General features: G+C 34.7%; 1 protein-coding gene across 9 annotated transcripts in view; it reads left to right on the top strand.

Annotated features, from left to right (window-relative positions):
• Positions 1-14,864, top strand: part of YAF2 (YY1 associated factor 2) — a 71,517-nt gene that overhangs the window by 24,410 nt on the left and 32,243 nt on the right. The window lies entirely within an intron of this gene.

The following is a 14,864-nucleotide window of genomic DNA, read 5'->3' as shown; positions in this document are numbered from 1 at the left end:
CCCACATTTCTTCTCTTCAGGAGTTCATTTAATTACAAAGAGAGGAAGTTGTTTGGGATAGCCTCTTTTTGTAAGTTTGATGTGGATTATAGAATTTACTGTATGGATGATAAATACCTAGTGCTTAACGGGTACATGAATAAATGTGACATTAATTTTAAAGTATACATTTACATAATAGCTGTTTATAAAAATTATATATTTACTACCTTTTGATAAATAGTGCAATAGTTCTAAAGCAGTGTGAGGAAGCTATATGTTGAATTATTTTAATTCCTTTATTTGTGATGTTTGTTTTATTGAAGTAGATACTTGTACTGTAAAATTTCTGCTTATGTTAAATTCTTTTGGCACAGTACTAAACAGCAAGAATAGTTTTACTTCTTACTGACCTAGTTTTCAATGTACCTTTTAATTTCATTGAAGGTATATTTGGAAATAATTCAGGGTGTGTTGCAATTATACTTACCACTTCATTGTTCATAATGGATTTGCTTATTGATGTGAAGGGGTGACATAGTTGGTTCACTGTGAGCTCTGTGATTCCTCATGTACCAACCCCATTTATTTATGTAAATGTTAGAATTGGACAGAGTTCCTTGCTTCCCATTTCTCTCTCACTCATTCTGCATTGTTACCAGGTTACCATTGTTAAAAGGCCACTTATAGCACATAAAGACCTGTAGTGGTGCCGTGCTCTTGCTGTTTATAAAATTTCATCCATTTGCTGGGTACTTAGGGCCTCCCGTAATCTAATCCCGTCCTATTTATCCAGCCTTAATTTCTTCAATTTGAAACTTTTGTTTTGGTCTTACCAGGATACTTCTCATATTTATGCTTTGGCTTGTGCTTTTCCATTTTCTTGAAATGACCCTCTTTTCATTCTTCTTCTCTATACTTTAAGGTTGAGGTCAGGTCCTACCCCTTACATAAATCCTTTTATGCTGGCATCTCTGTTATTTCTGCTTCTTCAGTGGAAAAATGAGATTGTTATGAGGATTGAATTAACTAATTCTTAGAATGTACTTAGAACAGTGCCTAGTGGCACATAGTAACTTCTCTTATTAGCTATTATTTGATTGTAGTTTGATCTTAAATATTTCTGTGATTGTAGGTATAATTCTTATCTGTATGACACAGTTTAGCTTTAAATATTAGCTTCAGGTTGTATTGATTGTTATTTCTTCTGACATAAAACTCTTAAGCTGACTTATATGGTCTTTGAGAGCAAGGATAGGATTTTATTGTGTTATCTTACTTCCTAACATTAGTGACTGAGATTAAATCGTGCCCATTGAAAAATTAGTTTTTATGTAGAATCACAAATATACTTGCCAGTTTTTTCATTTATAAAACGGGTTCATTTGGCTAATCAATCCTGTTTGTACTGTGTATTTTTTCTTAAGAACAACAACTTTTTTCCTTCAAAGCTGGTATAGTGAAATTATAATTGTTTAATACACTATAAACTTCCATTGCACATTAGAAAAGAATGTATAGCTTTGAGAGTGTTAATTCGATTGTATTCGCTTTAAGACTCTGTGTAGTAGTATACTTGATTTTTGAGGTTGGAATATCTTAGAAGATTATTGCTTGATTTTTTCAGAAATGCTTGGATTTAAGATACCTGTCTGATGAAGCAGTAAATGAAATCTGATTTCAGGGTCACTGAAGGAAGGAAATGCTTTTTGACAGATTGATTGTCACTTCTAAATAATCACCAGAGAACCACTTCAGGTCTAATTAGACAAGCCAAAATGAAGAACAGTTAGTCAGATGATTTAAGTGTTTGATTCGAATCTGCTGACTCTTCAGTCTCCTGGTGTTTTTAGTGTGATATGGTATGAGAATACCCTTGTTCTGTAGAGATGTGCGCTGAAATATTTAGAAGTGAAATATCATGATGAATTCAGAAGAATAATGTGTGGGTATCGGGATGTGGTGATATGTGTATGTAAAGAGAGAGAAAAGGAGAGAGAGAGCAGATCTAGAAAATTTTAACAGTTTAAAATCTAGGTGAAGGGTATGGTGGTATGCATTGTACTTTCAACTTTTCTGTGGCTCTGATATTTTTCAAACAAAAGTTGGGGAGAAAGTATTTTATAAAGAACTTTATTGTGCTTCAGTTTCTCTAATTCTAAAATGGCAATAATAGGACTTATTCTTTCCATGCCTTGATGCAGGTAGGCACAGTGAGATAACATTCAGTAGAACAGCATTCAAGAGAGCTCTTAAGAAGTATTTTTTTTTGACATTAAAGAAGAATTTTATAATGGAGAACTTTTCAAAGAACATTTCACCTAAAAGTATATTAGATTAAAGTATATCTGTTCCTTTTTCATTATTCAGAGCATATTCCATTATAATTGAATAAGAACAGTCAAGAAAAAAATATATGTAGATATATAAATTAACCAATTGAAATCTTGAAAATGAAAAATATACCTACTTATAAATAATCATTGGGCGACTTCCCTGGTGGTGTAGTGGTTAAGAATCTGCCTGCCAGTGCAGGGCACATGGGTTCGATCCCTAGTCTGGGAAGATCCCACATGCCACAGAGCAACTAAACCTGTGCACTGCAACTACTGAAGCCCACGCACCTAGAGCCCGTGCTCCACAGCAAGAGAAGCCACCGCAGTGAGAAGCCCGTGCACCACAACTAAGAGTAGTCCACGCTCGCCGCAACGAAAGAAAGCCCACGTGCAGCAACAAAGACCCAATGCAGCCAAACATAAATAAATAAAATAAATAAATTAAAAAAAAATCATCGGGCAAAATAGAAGATTAGATGTAGCTAAAGATAGAAGTTGTTAATTTCAAGATAAAACTGGCTAACTCTTCCAGGACTAGAACACAGGGAGATAAAGAGATGAAAAATAGAAAATAAAAACTAAGACACCTTAGAAATAGATTGAAAAGCTCCAGCGTATCTCTAATTAGAGTTTCAGAAGAGAGAATACAGAGAATGGTAGAGAAGCAATATCGAAGAAAAAATGACTAAGAATTTTCAAGGATTAAAAATAATAGTGGAAATTATGAAATAATTAGAACTGAATCACAACAAAAGCATTGTATCAGTACTTGAGGGATATAAGAAAAGTGGTGCTTGGGGGTAAACGTATAACCTTAAATGCATGTATTAGGTTGAAAGAAAATAAGTGACCCGGATATACAGCTCAAAAAACTAAAAAAAGTAAAAAGTAAAACCAAAGAAAGAAGGAAGGAAGAAATGAAAATAAAAGTAGAATTTGATGAAATAGAAAGTAATCAACAATAGAAATAGTAGCAATGTTCATTCAAATTGAAGCTGGTTCTTTTCAGTTGATTAAGTTCTGGAAGTACCAAGAAGCAGATGACACAAATAATAAAGTTATAAAATGGGATATAATTACAAATAGTAATTGTAATTTTTAAAACCATAAGAAATCACTATTAATTTATGTGTATATAAATTTTAAAAACCTGGTGAAATGGTCTGTTTTCTAGGGAAAAAATCATTCAAAAATTGTACAAGAAAAAGAAAATCCATAGGAACTAAAAACCACTAAGACATTGAAGCTATAGTAAATTTCCCCAAGAAGTTTTTTTAAATATCAACTTAATTGAGCTATAGTTCATAAACCATACCACCTATCCATTTAAAATGTACAATTTAATGGTTTTTAATATTTTTACAGAATTGTTCAATCATTACCACAGTCAATTTTAGAATATTTTCATCACCTCAGAAAGAAACCATGTACATATTAGCAGTCAGTCCCAATTCTCCACAAACCCTCAAGCCTTAGACAACCACTAATCTACTCTTTGTTTCTATAGATTTGCCAGTTCTACACATTTCACACAATGGAATCATACAGTTTATGGCCTTTTGTGGTTTACTTCTTTCATTTAGCATAATATTTTTAAGGTCCAGCCATGTTGTAGCATGTATCAATATACTTCATTTCCTTTTTATGGCCAAATAGTATTGCATTGTGTGGATATACCACATGAGTTGATGGATATTTGGATTTTTTTCCTATATTTTTCCTATTATGAACAGTCCTGGTACCAACATTTGTGTGAAAGATTTTGTGTGAACATGTGTTTTCATTTCTCTTGGGTGTATACCTAGGAAGAGAATTGCTGGGTTATATGGTAACTCTGTTTAACCTTTTGGGGGGCTAGCAGACTGTTTTCCAGAGCAGCTGTACCATTTTACTTTCCCACCAGCAATGTATGAAGGTTCTAGTTTTTCTACACCCTCACCAACATTTTCATTATCTCTCTTTTTGATTAAAGCCATCCTAAAATTGGTGTGAAGTAGTGTCAGAAGGATTAGATTTAATTGTGATTTTGTAATCATAATTTCGCATACACTTTTGGGGAACAGGTAATCCCAATTTTATACAAACTGACCCAGATAATAGAAAAAGAGGGAGAGCTGCCCTGTTGTTTATCAGCCAAATTTAGCCTTGAAACCTAAACTGAAAAGAATATGCAAGGGAAAATATATTACATTCAATCTCATTTATGAACAGAGATAAAAATTTTATTATTTTATTTTTTCTTGAAAAATTTTAATTAGGATAAGAATGTAAGGATAGTTCAATATTTGAAAATTATATCAATGTAATTTATATGGTAAGATTTAGGGAAAAAAATCTTGAAAGATTTGGTAAAAGTATATGATAAAACTCAGCACTCATTAATGTTTTTTAAAAAGGTAACCCTCAAACCATGAAGAGAAATGAACTTTTTTCTTCCAGTAAAGGCTGTCTTTCAAACAGCAAGTGTCATGCTGAATGGTGAAACCTTAGAAACATTCCCTTTAACGTCAGGAATAAGACAAATATATCTCTACTAATAAGATAAGAAAAAAATAGAAATAAAATACAAAAGGATTGGAAAGGAAGAAAAATGAGATGAACATATCCCTAGAAAAAATTTTTTAAAAAATCAACAGACTGTACTAATAAGAGAATTCAGTGTTACTGGATACAAGCTCAACATTCAAATTGACAACCAGTTAGAAAATGAAAAATACCTCTTATACAGCAAATTCTGTAAAGTACCCAAGGTTTTATTGAAGGACATAAAAGTAGACATGAATAAAAGGATATACTATTATTAGTGGGAAGTATACATATTGCTAAAAAATTAACTTCTCTGTGATTTATATGTAATTTCAGACAAAAATCTCAGTAGGATTTTTTTTTTTCTTTTTTGGTGGAAAATGACCTTCATATACAAAAGTAAAGGCACATGAATAACCAAGACAGCTCTGAAAGAAGAAAAAGAACAAAGAAGAGGGAGTTGCGCTGTTGGATATCTAGACTAATCTTAAAATTATGATATATAGAATAGAATCCTACATAGCATGAAAAAAAATAAACTGCTACACACAACATGAGATGAAACTTCTAGGCTAAATGTTGAGCAAAAGAAGTGAGACACAAAAGAGTTCATATTGTATGATTTCATTTCTAGGAAGCTCAGAAACAGAACTAATCTGTGGTGATCGAGATCAGAATAGTGGTTATCTTGGAAGCATGGTGCTGACTGAGAAGGGATATGAGGAGCATTCTGGAGCATGAGAAATGTTAATATCTTGGTCTGAGTTGGATCATACAAGGGTGTACATATTTAAAAATCAGGCTGTACATAGTAGAGTACTTGTATACTTTATATAAATTATACCTCAAAGAAAAGTAAAGCCTTATGGTATTTAAAGTAATATAGGCTTAATACAGGAAAAGACAGATTAATGTAACAGAATAGAGAGTTCAGAAATGGATCCATATATATTTGAGAAGTTGTTAGGTGCTAGAGATGGCATTTTCTATCAGGGAAAGAAAATGTAGACTGTTGAATTGGTTTTTCTATATGGGGGAAAACTAGATTTCTACTTCAGACCATATGCAGAAATAAATTCCGGTTGAATTGAACACTAAACATGAGAAACTGTTTTTAAAAAAGAGGAAAGTATAGAAGACTATGTATCTTTAGGATATGTAAGGCCTTCTTTAACAAGTCAAGAAAAAAAGAATGAACCCTCAAGGATAAAAAACCATCAAGGATTTGACTACCTCAAAAAGAAAAACTTAGGTTTAATGTAAGGCATCGTAAACCAAACTAAAACATAATGTCACACCTGGGAGATATGTGTAATGTCTGTAATGTCCAGTGGATTTGTGTCCAGAATACGTAAAGATCAAAAGAGGTACTATAGGTGATACAAATAAAATGAACAATGGATAGTAAGGTAATTCACAGCAGAGGAAACTGGAAATTGGACTGAGAAGGTGCTTAGCCTCATTTGTAGGGAAATGTAGTTAAGAACTTAGGAACCATCGATTTTCACCCATTAGATTGCAAAGCTCCGGATCAGATAAGTGTTACACAATTTAAAATGTGCATATCTAGTATCCAGCAATTACTATTCAAGGTATTAGTCTAGAGAAACTTGCACATTTGCCCAGGGAGATTTATGCAGGGATATTCATTTGGAAAAAATATCTAAAGGTCTATAATAAGAGGCATGGATAAATAAAATAAGATATAAAAGTTATTTAATGAAGAATTACCTAGATCTATGATTAGGTTATTGTCAGTGATTTTTTTAAATTTAAGAAACAGATTCTACTGTCTATGCCCAGGAATAGTTCTAAGCATTTTATAAACATTAAGTATTTTAGTCCTCATGAGAACTTAGAAATAGGTACTGTCGTTATTTCCATTTTATAGATGGGAATACTGAAGCATAGAGGGGTAAATAACCCTACCTACTCTCATAGGTAGTAGATAGCAGAGCTGGGATTCAAAGCTAGGATTGAACCTCAGTGGCCTGGCTCCAGAGTCCACTATGGCATGCTACCTTTTGATGTTTATAAATATGGAGAGACATCATAAATGCAAGGAAAAGGTATTGCAGAATGATGCATACAATATGATCTCATTTACACCAAACTCATGGTAGTTGTTACCTCTGGATGGGGTTGGGAGGTGAGGGAGATCTTAATGATAGTGGTAAAAAGAAACTAGCTTATGGAACTGCATGTTTTTCCTCAATATAAAAGTAATATAAGTAAAGTAATATGTACATTATAGCTTTTAAACATCTGCACTTAATGTATGTATATGCTTATTTTTGTAAAAGGAAACACTGGAAAGATTGACCTTTATTGTTTTAATCTTTATTTATTCTTGGTATTGGTTATATAGAAAAAGAAAAAAGCAGTGGCCCTAGCAAAATGGCTGTAATTTAGTCTAGTTCTGAGATAGTGAGCAGCAGGTAAGTGCCAGACCCTGGGTTAGGTGCTGGGGATAGGGTGCTTTCACCCTCTCTCTTTAAGGAGTTCAGAGTTGAACAGGGAAAGAGATGAGAAAAATACTTTTAATTCAGTATGTTATGTCCCTATCTCTTCTTCCCTGTTTCTCCATCCCCACCCTTTCCCCTCCATATACAAATAGGAGAAGGGGGAAATGTCTTGAGTTGGGGCAAGAGAAACGGGCAATGAAATGTTGATGGCAATCCTACTTCTTATTCTTTTACAAAACTATGAGAGAATAAATTCTATAATGGTCAGAGATTGTAGCTTGTTCACCATTATATCTCCAAAACTTAGTTTAATACCTTGTGCTTAGTAGAACCCTGGATGTTGAAATGAATGCACTTTGACACTTCGCTCTCAAATTAACTAACACCTGCGCCCAAAGTTCTCCTCTAGCCGTCTAGGGTGTCTTCCACTGGTTCCATTTCTTCAACTGATTACCAAAGTCTAAGGCGATTTGACTGAGAATTATATATGAAGTCTTGAATTGTTTTGTGCCAGAGAATTCTGACTTGAGAAATATTTTAATCTGTAGGAAATATTGGATCTCTAAAATCCAATATAATTTCTTTGTGCTGAGTCCAATACATTTTTTTAAAATTAGTAGTCTTGTAATATTGGGATAGTTCAGTTGTTTTTCTCAGATATTACATTCTCTGTCTTTGAGTCAGTGCTATCTTGTAAAACTTTTATGTTCTGTATCTTGTTTGTGAAATTCTTAATTTCCTAAAACAACATTCTTTTTAAGTTTCCAGATGGACCATGGAATGTTTCCAGATGGTATTAGTGTTTATGAGAATTGCACTATCTTTTAAAATCTGTCATGGTATCTCATAAAAAGTAATACAGTTATTTCCTTTCACCCTAATGAGAGAGGTGTGTTTTCCTTTATAGCAAATTGAAATTAGGCGAGCTCTTTCCCCAAAGGGTGAATTTGAATATCTGAAAATTGCTGAGAATGGGTAAGCTTGAATAAATCATAGTGAAAGATATTTATCTTACACTGTAAGTTTAACACTAGGATTGTAATTGAGAAAAATCCTAAAACAAAGTTTATTGTTATCCTGGATGGATTTGACTAAACTATTGGTCAAATCCTGTTCTATGTGTACATAGTGCTTCTTTCTCACTATGTAACCCTTTTGCCAGAGATAACATGAAGAGAGCCTGGCTAACATTGGGTGGAACAATCCTGCTGGCTCAAGCCCCTCCCCAGATATTTGATTCAGTCTATTTTCTGGACAGTCTGGTAAGCTGTCATTGTTCTTCACATTAAAATCATCTTATTCAGGATGTACCCAAGAGGAATTTAGTACTAAAGGAACAAACTATTAAATTCAATGAAAATGTTAAAAATAGTCATATTAACTTAAGCCTTCACATTAAACATGACTAATTTATAACAGCACTGTCCAGTAGAAATATAATGCAAGCCACAAAAGGGAGTTATATATATAATTTTAAAATTTCTTGTGGCCAAATTAAAATGTAACTCAATTTATCTAAAATATTACCCTTTCAGTTTTTAGCAGGATATTTCACAATCTTTTTCATATTAAGTCTTAAAAATCTGGGGTGTATTTTATACTTAGAGCACATCTCAATTCAGATTTGCACATTTCAAGTGCTCAGGACCCACATATGGCTTCTGTATTATACAGTGCAGATTTGGAGCATCTGAAAAACATTTGGTTTTATATAGTTCTCCATCTGTTACTTCTCATTAAAGATGCTTTGAGTATTTTTTTTTCTTTTATTGCTTCACCTGTTCATAGGTGCTTAGCTTTACTATTGATTATTGGTAACCTGAAACCCTACTATGCATTCCTAAATTTGACAGACCATTTAGGTCTTTCTGTAATGTTTTCTTATATCCAGGCCTACTTAATTTCTTTAGATAAATTGTAAAGTTTCCTTCCTATAAGCTTTTAATCAGAGTATCAGTTCCTCCTTTCATCAGAATATCAGACTCAGATCTTCTACATGGGCTATAGTAGGTAGCATTATACAGTTGACCTTTGAACTGCATGGGTCTGCTTATACGTGGATTTTTTTCAATAGTAAATAATACAGTACTACAGTCTGCCACTGATTGAATCCATGGATGTGCAGAAGCCCTGGATACAAAGGGCCAACTATAAGTTATATTCAGATTTTTGACTGCATGGGGGTGGTCACCCCTAAGCCCTCTGTTGTTCAAGCGTTGACTGCACATTATTGTCATTGTTATTTCCCTCATCCCAGCAGGGTAACAAACCTGTCCTTTCTTGGTTCAAAGTCACTGCTCTGAAGCAGAAGGTTTCCTTACATGCAGACTTCTTTTTTATGAGGTGAGATCTAACATCTTACTTTACGGGAATTGAGCATCCATTCTCTAAGATACTAAGGGCTTGGAGATTTTCAAATCAACCCATTTTTTTCCCCTAGTTGACACTGTTTGAGAATGAACATACTGCAAAATAAAGCCATAATTAAGGTACAAGACATGTGACTTTACATTTTAATAGCTTTTTGGTTTCATCTTTCCTAGATGAGGGACATTTAAGAAGATTATTCTCAGTAAATGAATCTGTAACCTCTGATGGTTATCCGTGTGTCCCAGTACCAGCAGAACAATCTTCTGTAAATTATTTCAAAGACTGCCAAACCTTATTCTTCTAACATGAGATTACTTGGGCTCTGAATATATAAATGCTCAGATTCTGGGGTTTCCTGGGCTGTTTTCTTGTCTTAATTTTTGTTTAACTTTCGTACCTGTTTGGAGTTTCCAGTCTTTCTTAACCTACCTCTTTGTTACTCCATCTCCCTTCTAGTAGAATCTCAATCCCATTCTATCTTCTTCCTAACCCTACTATGTTCATAATACCCATTATGGTCAGTGCACGTCACCCAGCGTAGTGAGTGCAGCATTTGAGTGTTATTTATAGGTGATGTTAAGGTAGTTTTTAGCTCTGCCTAAATTTCTTCCTCCATTTTGGACTTCTCCCGTAGTGCATATATTTTAATTACTTGTGAATTTTCTGTTTCTCACACTAAACTGTAAACTAAGGGTTAAAACCATGTCTGTCTTGTTTTAATCACCTGTTGGTATAATAGTTTAACTGATATTGGCATTTGGAAGGTCTTGCTATTTACCATATGCATGTTTAAGATGTGGCTGTAAAACAGTGAGTGTTTTCAATAAGTTAGATGTAAACATCTCCCACTTTTTTGAGTGTGAAACATTAGACAGTTATTTAGGCAACTCCACTTCGTGTCTTCTAGGTATCTCAATCTTTTTTTTTTTTATTTTTTTATTTTTTATTTTTGGCTGCATTGGGTCTTCATTGCTGCATGCAGGCTTTCTCTCGTTAGGGTGAGCGGGGTCTACTCTTTGTTGCCGTGCGGGGGCTTCTCACTGCGGTGGCTTCTCTTGTTGCAGAGCACGGGCTCTAGGTGCGCGGGCTTCAGTAGTTGTGGCACGCTGGCTCAGTAGTTGTGGCTCACGAGCTCTAGAGTGCAGGCTCAGTAGTTGTGGCACATGGCCTTAGTTGCTGTACGGTATGTGGGATCTTCCCGGACGAGGGCGCGATATCTTGTCTCCTGCATTGGCAGGCGGATTCTTAACCACTGTGCCACCAGGGAAGTCCTAGGTGTCTCAATCTTAATGTGCAAAATTGAACTTAGATTTCTCTCCCCAAATTCCTTCTTTCTGATGACACATTCTCTCTCCCCTCACTCTCTCTCTTATCCTTTACTTCCTATTCATCTACAAATCCTGTCTGCTGTATCTCCAAAATATATTTGGAATTCTGCCACTTCTTCCACACTCTGTTGTTGCCTTCCTAATATAAGCCACCATCATCTCCTGCCTGTCTATTGTAGTAAGTTCCTAACTGGTTTCTGTGATTACTCTCTGCTCCCCTACCATCTGGTCTCTAAATAGCAGCCAGGTAATTTTTTTTTAAAGTTTCCAGTGCTCATTTTAATTTGATCCTCACAAACCCCTTTGCAGAATGACTATTATTATTGTAATTATTTTCTCAAGAAAGCAGTGTCCGGAAAGGTTAAGTGACTTACATAAGAACAGAAGTCATTCAGTAGCAGAGCCAGAGTTTAATTATAGATCTTCATGTCTCAGAGCTTTGCCTTGTGGACCACAAACTCTAAATGTGATTGACTTGGGAAACTATAAGAAGGACATTACCTTAAAATCTCCCCCAGACTGTTTTGCAAGGGGATATGTCATTCATACCGTTTATATTCACTCTTTTAAAGCAATCAGTTTTTGTTTCTTAAATAGACTATTCTTTAGAGCTGTTTTAGGTTCAGAGCAGAACTGAGTGGAAGGTACAGAGATTTCCCATATATCCCCTGCCTCCACACTTGCATAGCTTCCCCCATTATCAACATCCCCACCAGAGTGGTACATTTGTTATAATTGATGAACCTGTATTGAAACATAATTATCCCCCAAAGTTCATTGTTTACATTAGGATTCACTCTTGGTGTTACACATTCTATGGATTTGGACAAATATATTATGGCATGTATTTACTATTATAACCTCATGCAGAATAGCTTCACTGCCCTAAAAGTCTTCGGTTCTCTGCCTATTCCATCCTTCCCTCCTCCAACCCCTGGCAACCACTGATCTTTTTATTGTCTCTATACTTTCACCTTTTCCAGAAGGTCATATAGTTGGAATCATACAGTATTTGCCTTTTCAGATTGGCTTCTTTCACTTAGTAATATGCATTTAAGATTCCTCCATGTGTTTTGGTGGCTTGATAACTCATTTCTTTTTAGCACTGAATAATATTCCATTGTCTGCATGTACCACAGTTTATTTATCCATTCACCTATTGAAGGACATTGGTTTCTTCCAAGTTTTGGTAATTATGAATAAAGCTGCTGTAAACATCCATATGTAGGTTTTTGTGTGGACATAAGTTTTCAACTCCTTTGGGTAAATACCAAAGAGCACGCTTGCTAGATTGTATGGTAAGAGTATATTTAGTTTTATAAAATGCTACCAAACGGTCTTCTTAAGTGACTGTACCTGAGAGTTCCTTTTGCTTCACATCCTCTCCAGCATTTGGTGTTGTCAGTGTTCTAGATTTTGACCATTCTAAGTAGGGCAGCCAAGTAGTTTTGGTTTTAACTTTAGTCAGATCATGTTATTCTCCTATTCAGAACCTTCACATCCTACTTCATTTCCCATCCTACTTAGAATAAAATTCCAAGTTATCTCCATTGTAGAAAAGGAGGGCTTTGCATGGTCTGGTCCTTGGCCACCTCTTCAGACTGATTTTACCATTTTCTCTCTCACTCATTGCAGTTCAGACATTTTGGTCACCTTAGTGTTCTTTGAACATACTAGCCTTCTGCCTCAGGGCCTTTACAGTCGGTTTTGCCTTTCCTGGAATGTTTCACATCTAGATACCTGCATGGCTTCCTCCTGCACTTCACTGAGGACTCTGCTTAAGAGTAACCTCATGAGAGGTGCTTACCTGATTTCCCTGCAGAAAAATAGCACTTCTGTGCTTCTTCCCATACCCTGCTTTATTTTTATTCTACTCCTACCTTCTACTCATACACACATATAATAATATATATGTGTATGCTTATTTATAATAATACAGATAAATTATATATATATATATATATTTGTGTGTGTGTGTATGTGTGTGCCTATCTCCAGCAATTAATATGTGTGCTCATGAGGGGATATTTCTGTATACCTGTAGAGTAGGACCTGGTACATAGATGGTGTTTAGTAAATGTCTGTTGAGTGAATGAATGACTATACTACATCAAAAAATACTTTAATGTTACCCAATTTAGAATATTATGGTAGGACATAATGAGATACATAAAGAAGACTTAGTTTTATTTCACAACATGTAAACTCTGCAAGTCTAGGGATTTTTTTTCTTTCTTGCTATATTCCCATGCCTAGAATGTTTCCTGGCAGTAATAAACATTTGATAAATATTTACTGAATGAATGAGTTTATGTAGCATGTCTTTTTAATAAACAACCAAATTATACTATATGTAAAAGTAATCTTGAATAGGTCTAAAAGTAGACCACATAACTCCAGAACTGGGAGAAGGGTAAGAGGAAGAGTGATAGTACTACCTTGATTAAAATCTTTGGATCCATCTTCACCATTTGCCAACTACTCCAAGTCACCACCGTCTCCTGTCAGGGCTACTCTAATACTGTACCACTTGGTCTCTTCAGTTCCGTACGTGTCACGCTTCATTCTCTACGTTTAAAATTTAAAAGTATTTCAGGATACCTATTGTACCTAAAATAAAGCCAAGATTCTTTCTTTAACTTGGCCCATTTGAAGACCTGATATGGTCTTTCTACCTCTTAATCTCATGTAGTTCTTCCCCCTTGCTCAATATCCTTCAGCCTTCCCTTCAGTTTCTATAGCCCACCGAGTTCTTTGCCACCTTTGTATACTCATTGCTTACTTTCTGCCCAATATAATCTTTCTCCCACTATTTCATTGGAGCACCTCCTTTGTATTATTTAAGTCTGAGCATGTCAGATCATGTGAGCAATCTTCCTTGGAAGCCTTATCTACGCCAACTCCTGTTAGAATTGCTAATGGTATTTGAGTGGGGGTGGGGAAGAACAAAACCAGTTTGTAATTGTATGTATGTAGCTAACATTTTGTTTACCATTGTGTTCTTAACACTAAGTATGGTACTTGGCACATAGTAGGTGCTCAGTAAACATTTGTTTAATATGTGAATAACTGTGTAGCAAAAGATGGAAGATAAAAAGAATGAGCATGAAAGGAAAAACAGACCCAGAAAACATAGAAGCAAGATCATATGTGCTTATTAAAACAATAGAAGCCCATGACATAAGCTTAGCTGTTCAGCAAGACTCAGATTAGATAAAACACAAAACCCAGCTACACACTTGATGTTAGAGATATCTAGACCAAAATTACTAGGGGGGTTGGAGGTAAATGGATAGTCAAAACAAGATACTAGGCAAATAAAAACAAAAAATTAATCATTGGATGGTATTGCTAGACAGTGTTGAATTAAAAGCAGTAAACATCAGGTGAAAAAAAGAGAGGCCCTTTGTAATAATCAAGGATACAGTTACCAATATGAAGAGAACCACAAATCTTTATTTTCCAAAGATGAAGCATTGAAGTGTTTAAAGTGAAAACTGTAAATTCAAGGAGGAAGAGAAAGAAATATAACAGTAACGGGAGACTTTAAAACATCTTTCAGTCCTTGCCACATCAGAGAGATTAAATATGAGATATGGAGACTCTGAATTATATAGTCAATAAATCTAATATAATATATCATACTTTTTTATTGTAAAAAGAATGACACCTTTTTTATTCCCCATGTGACATTTTCAAAAATAAGTACTAGAAAGAAAACTGGGAGGAAAAAGGTATTATCAACCATACACTCTACAATGAAATTTTAAGTTAATAAAAAAGCAAGAACTAGAAACCAAACCATGAAACCTTCCCAAACCTCAAAACAAAAAAACCTCAATTAGTTGAGTTTAAAAATG

This window comes from Delphinapterus leucas, chromosome 11 (genome assembly GCF_059928025.1).
Source record: "Delphinapterus leucas isolate spDelLeu-1000000601 "Yukka" chromosome 11, BTC_Dleu_Yukka2, whole genome shotgun sequence".
Taxonomy (NCBI): domain Eukaryota; kingdom Metazoa; phylum Chordata; class Mammalia; order Artiodactyla; family Monodontidae; genus Delphinapterus; species Delphinapterus leucas.
This window is presented reverse-complemented; position numbering and strand designations above follow the sequence as displayed.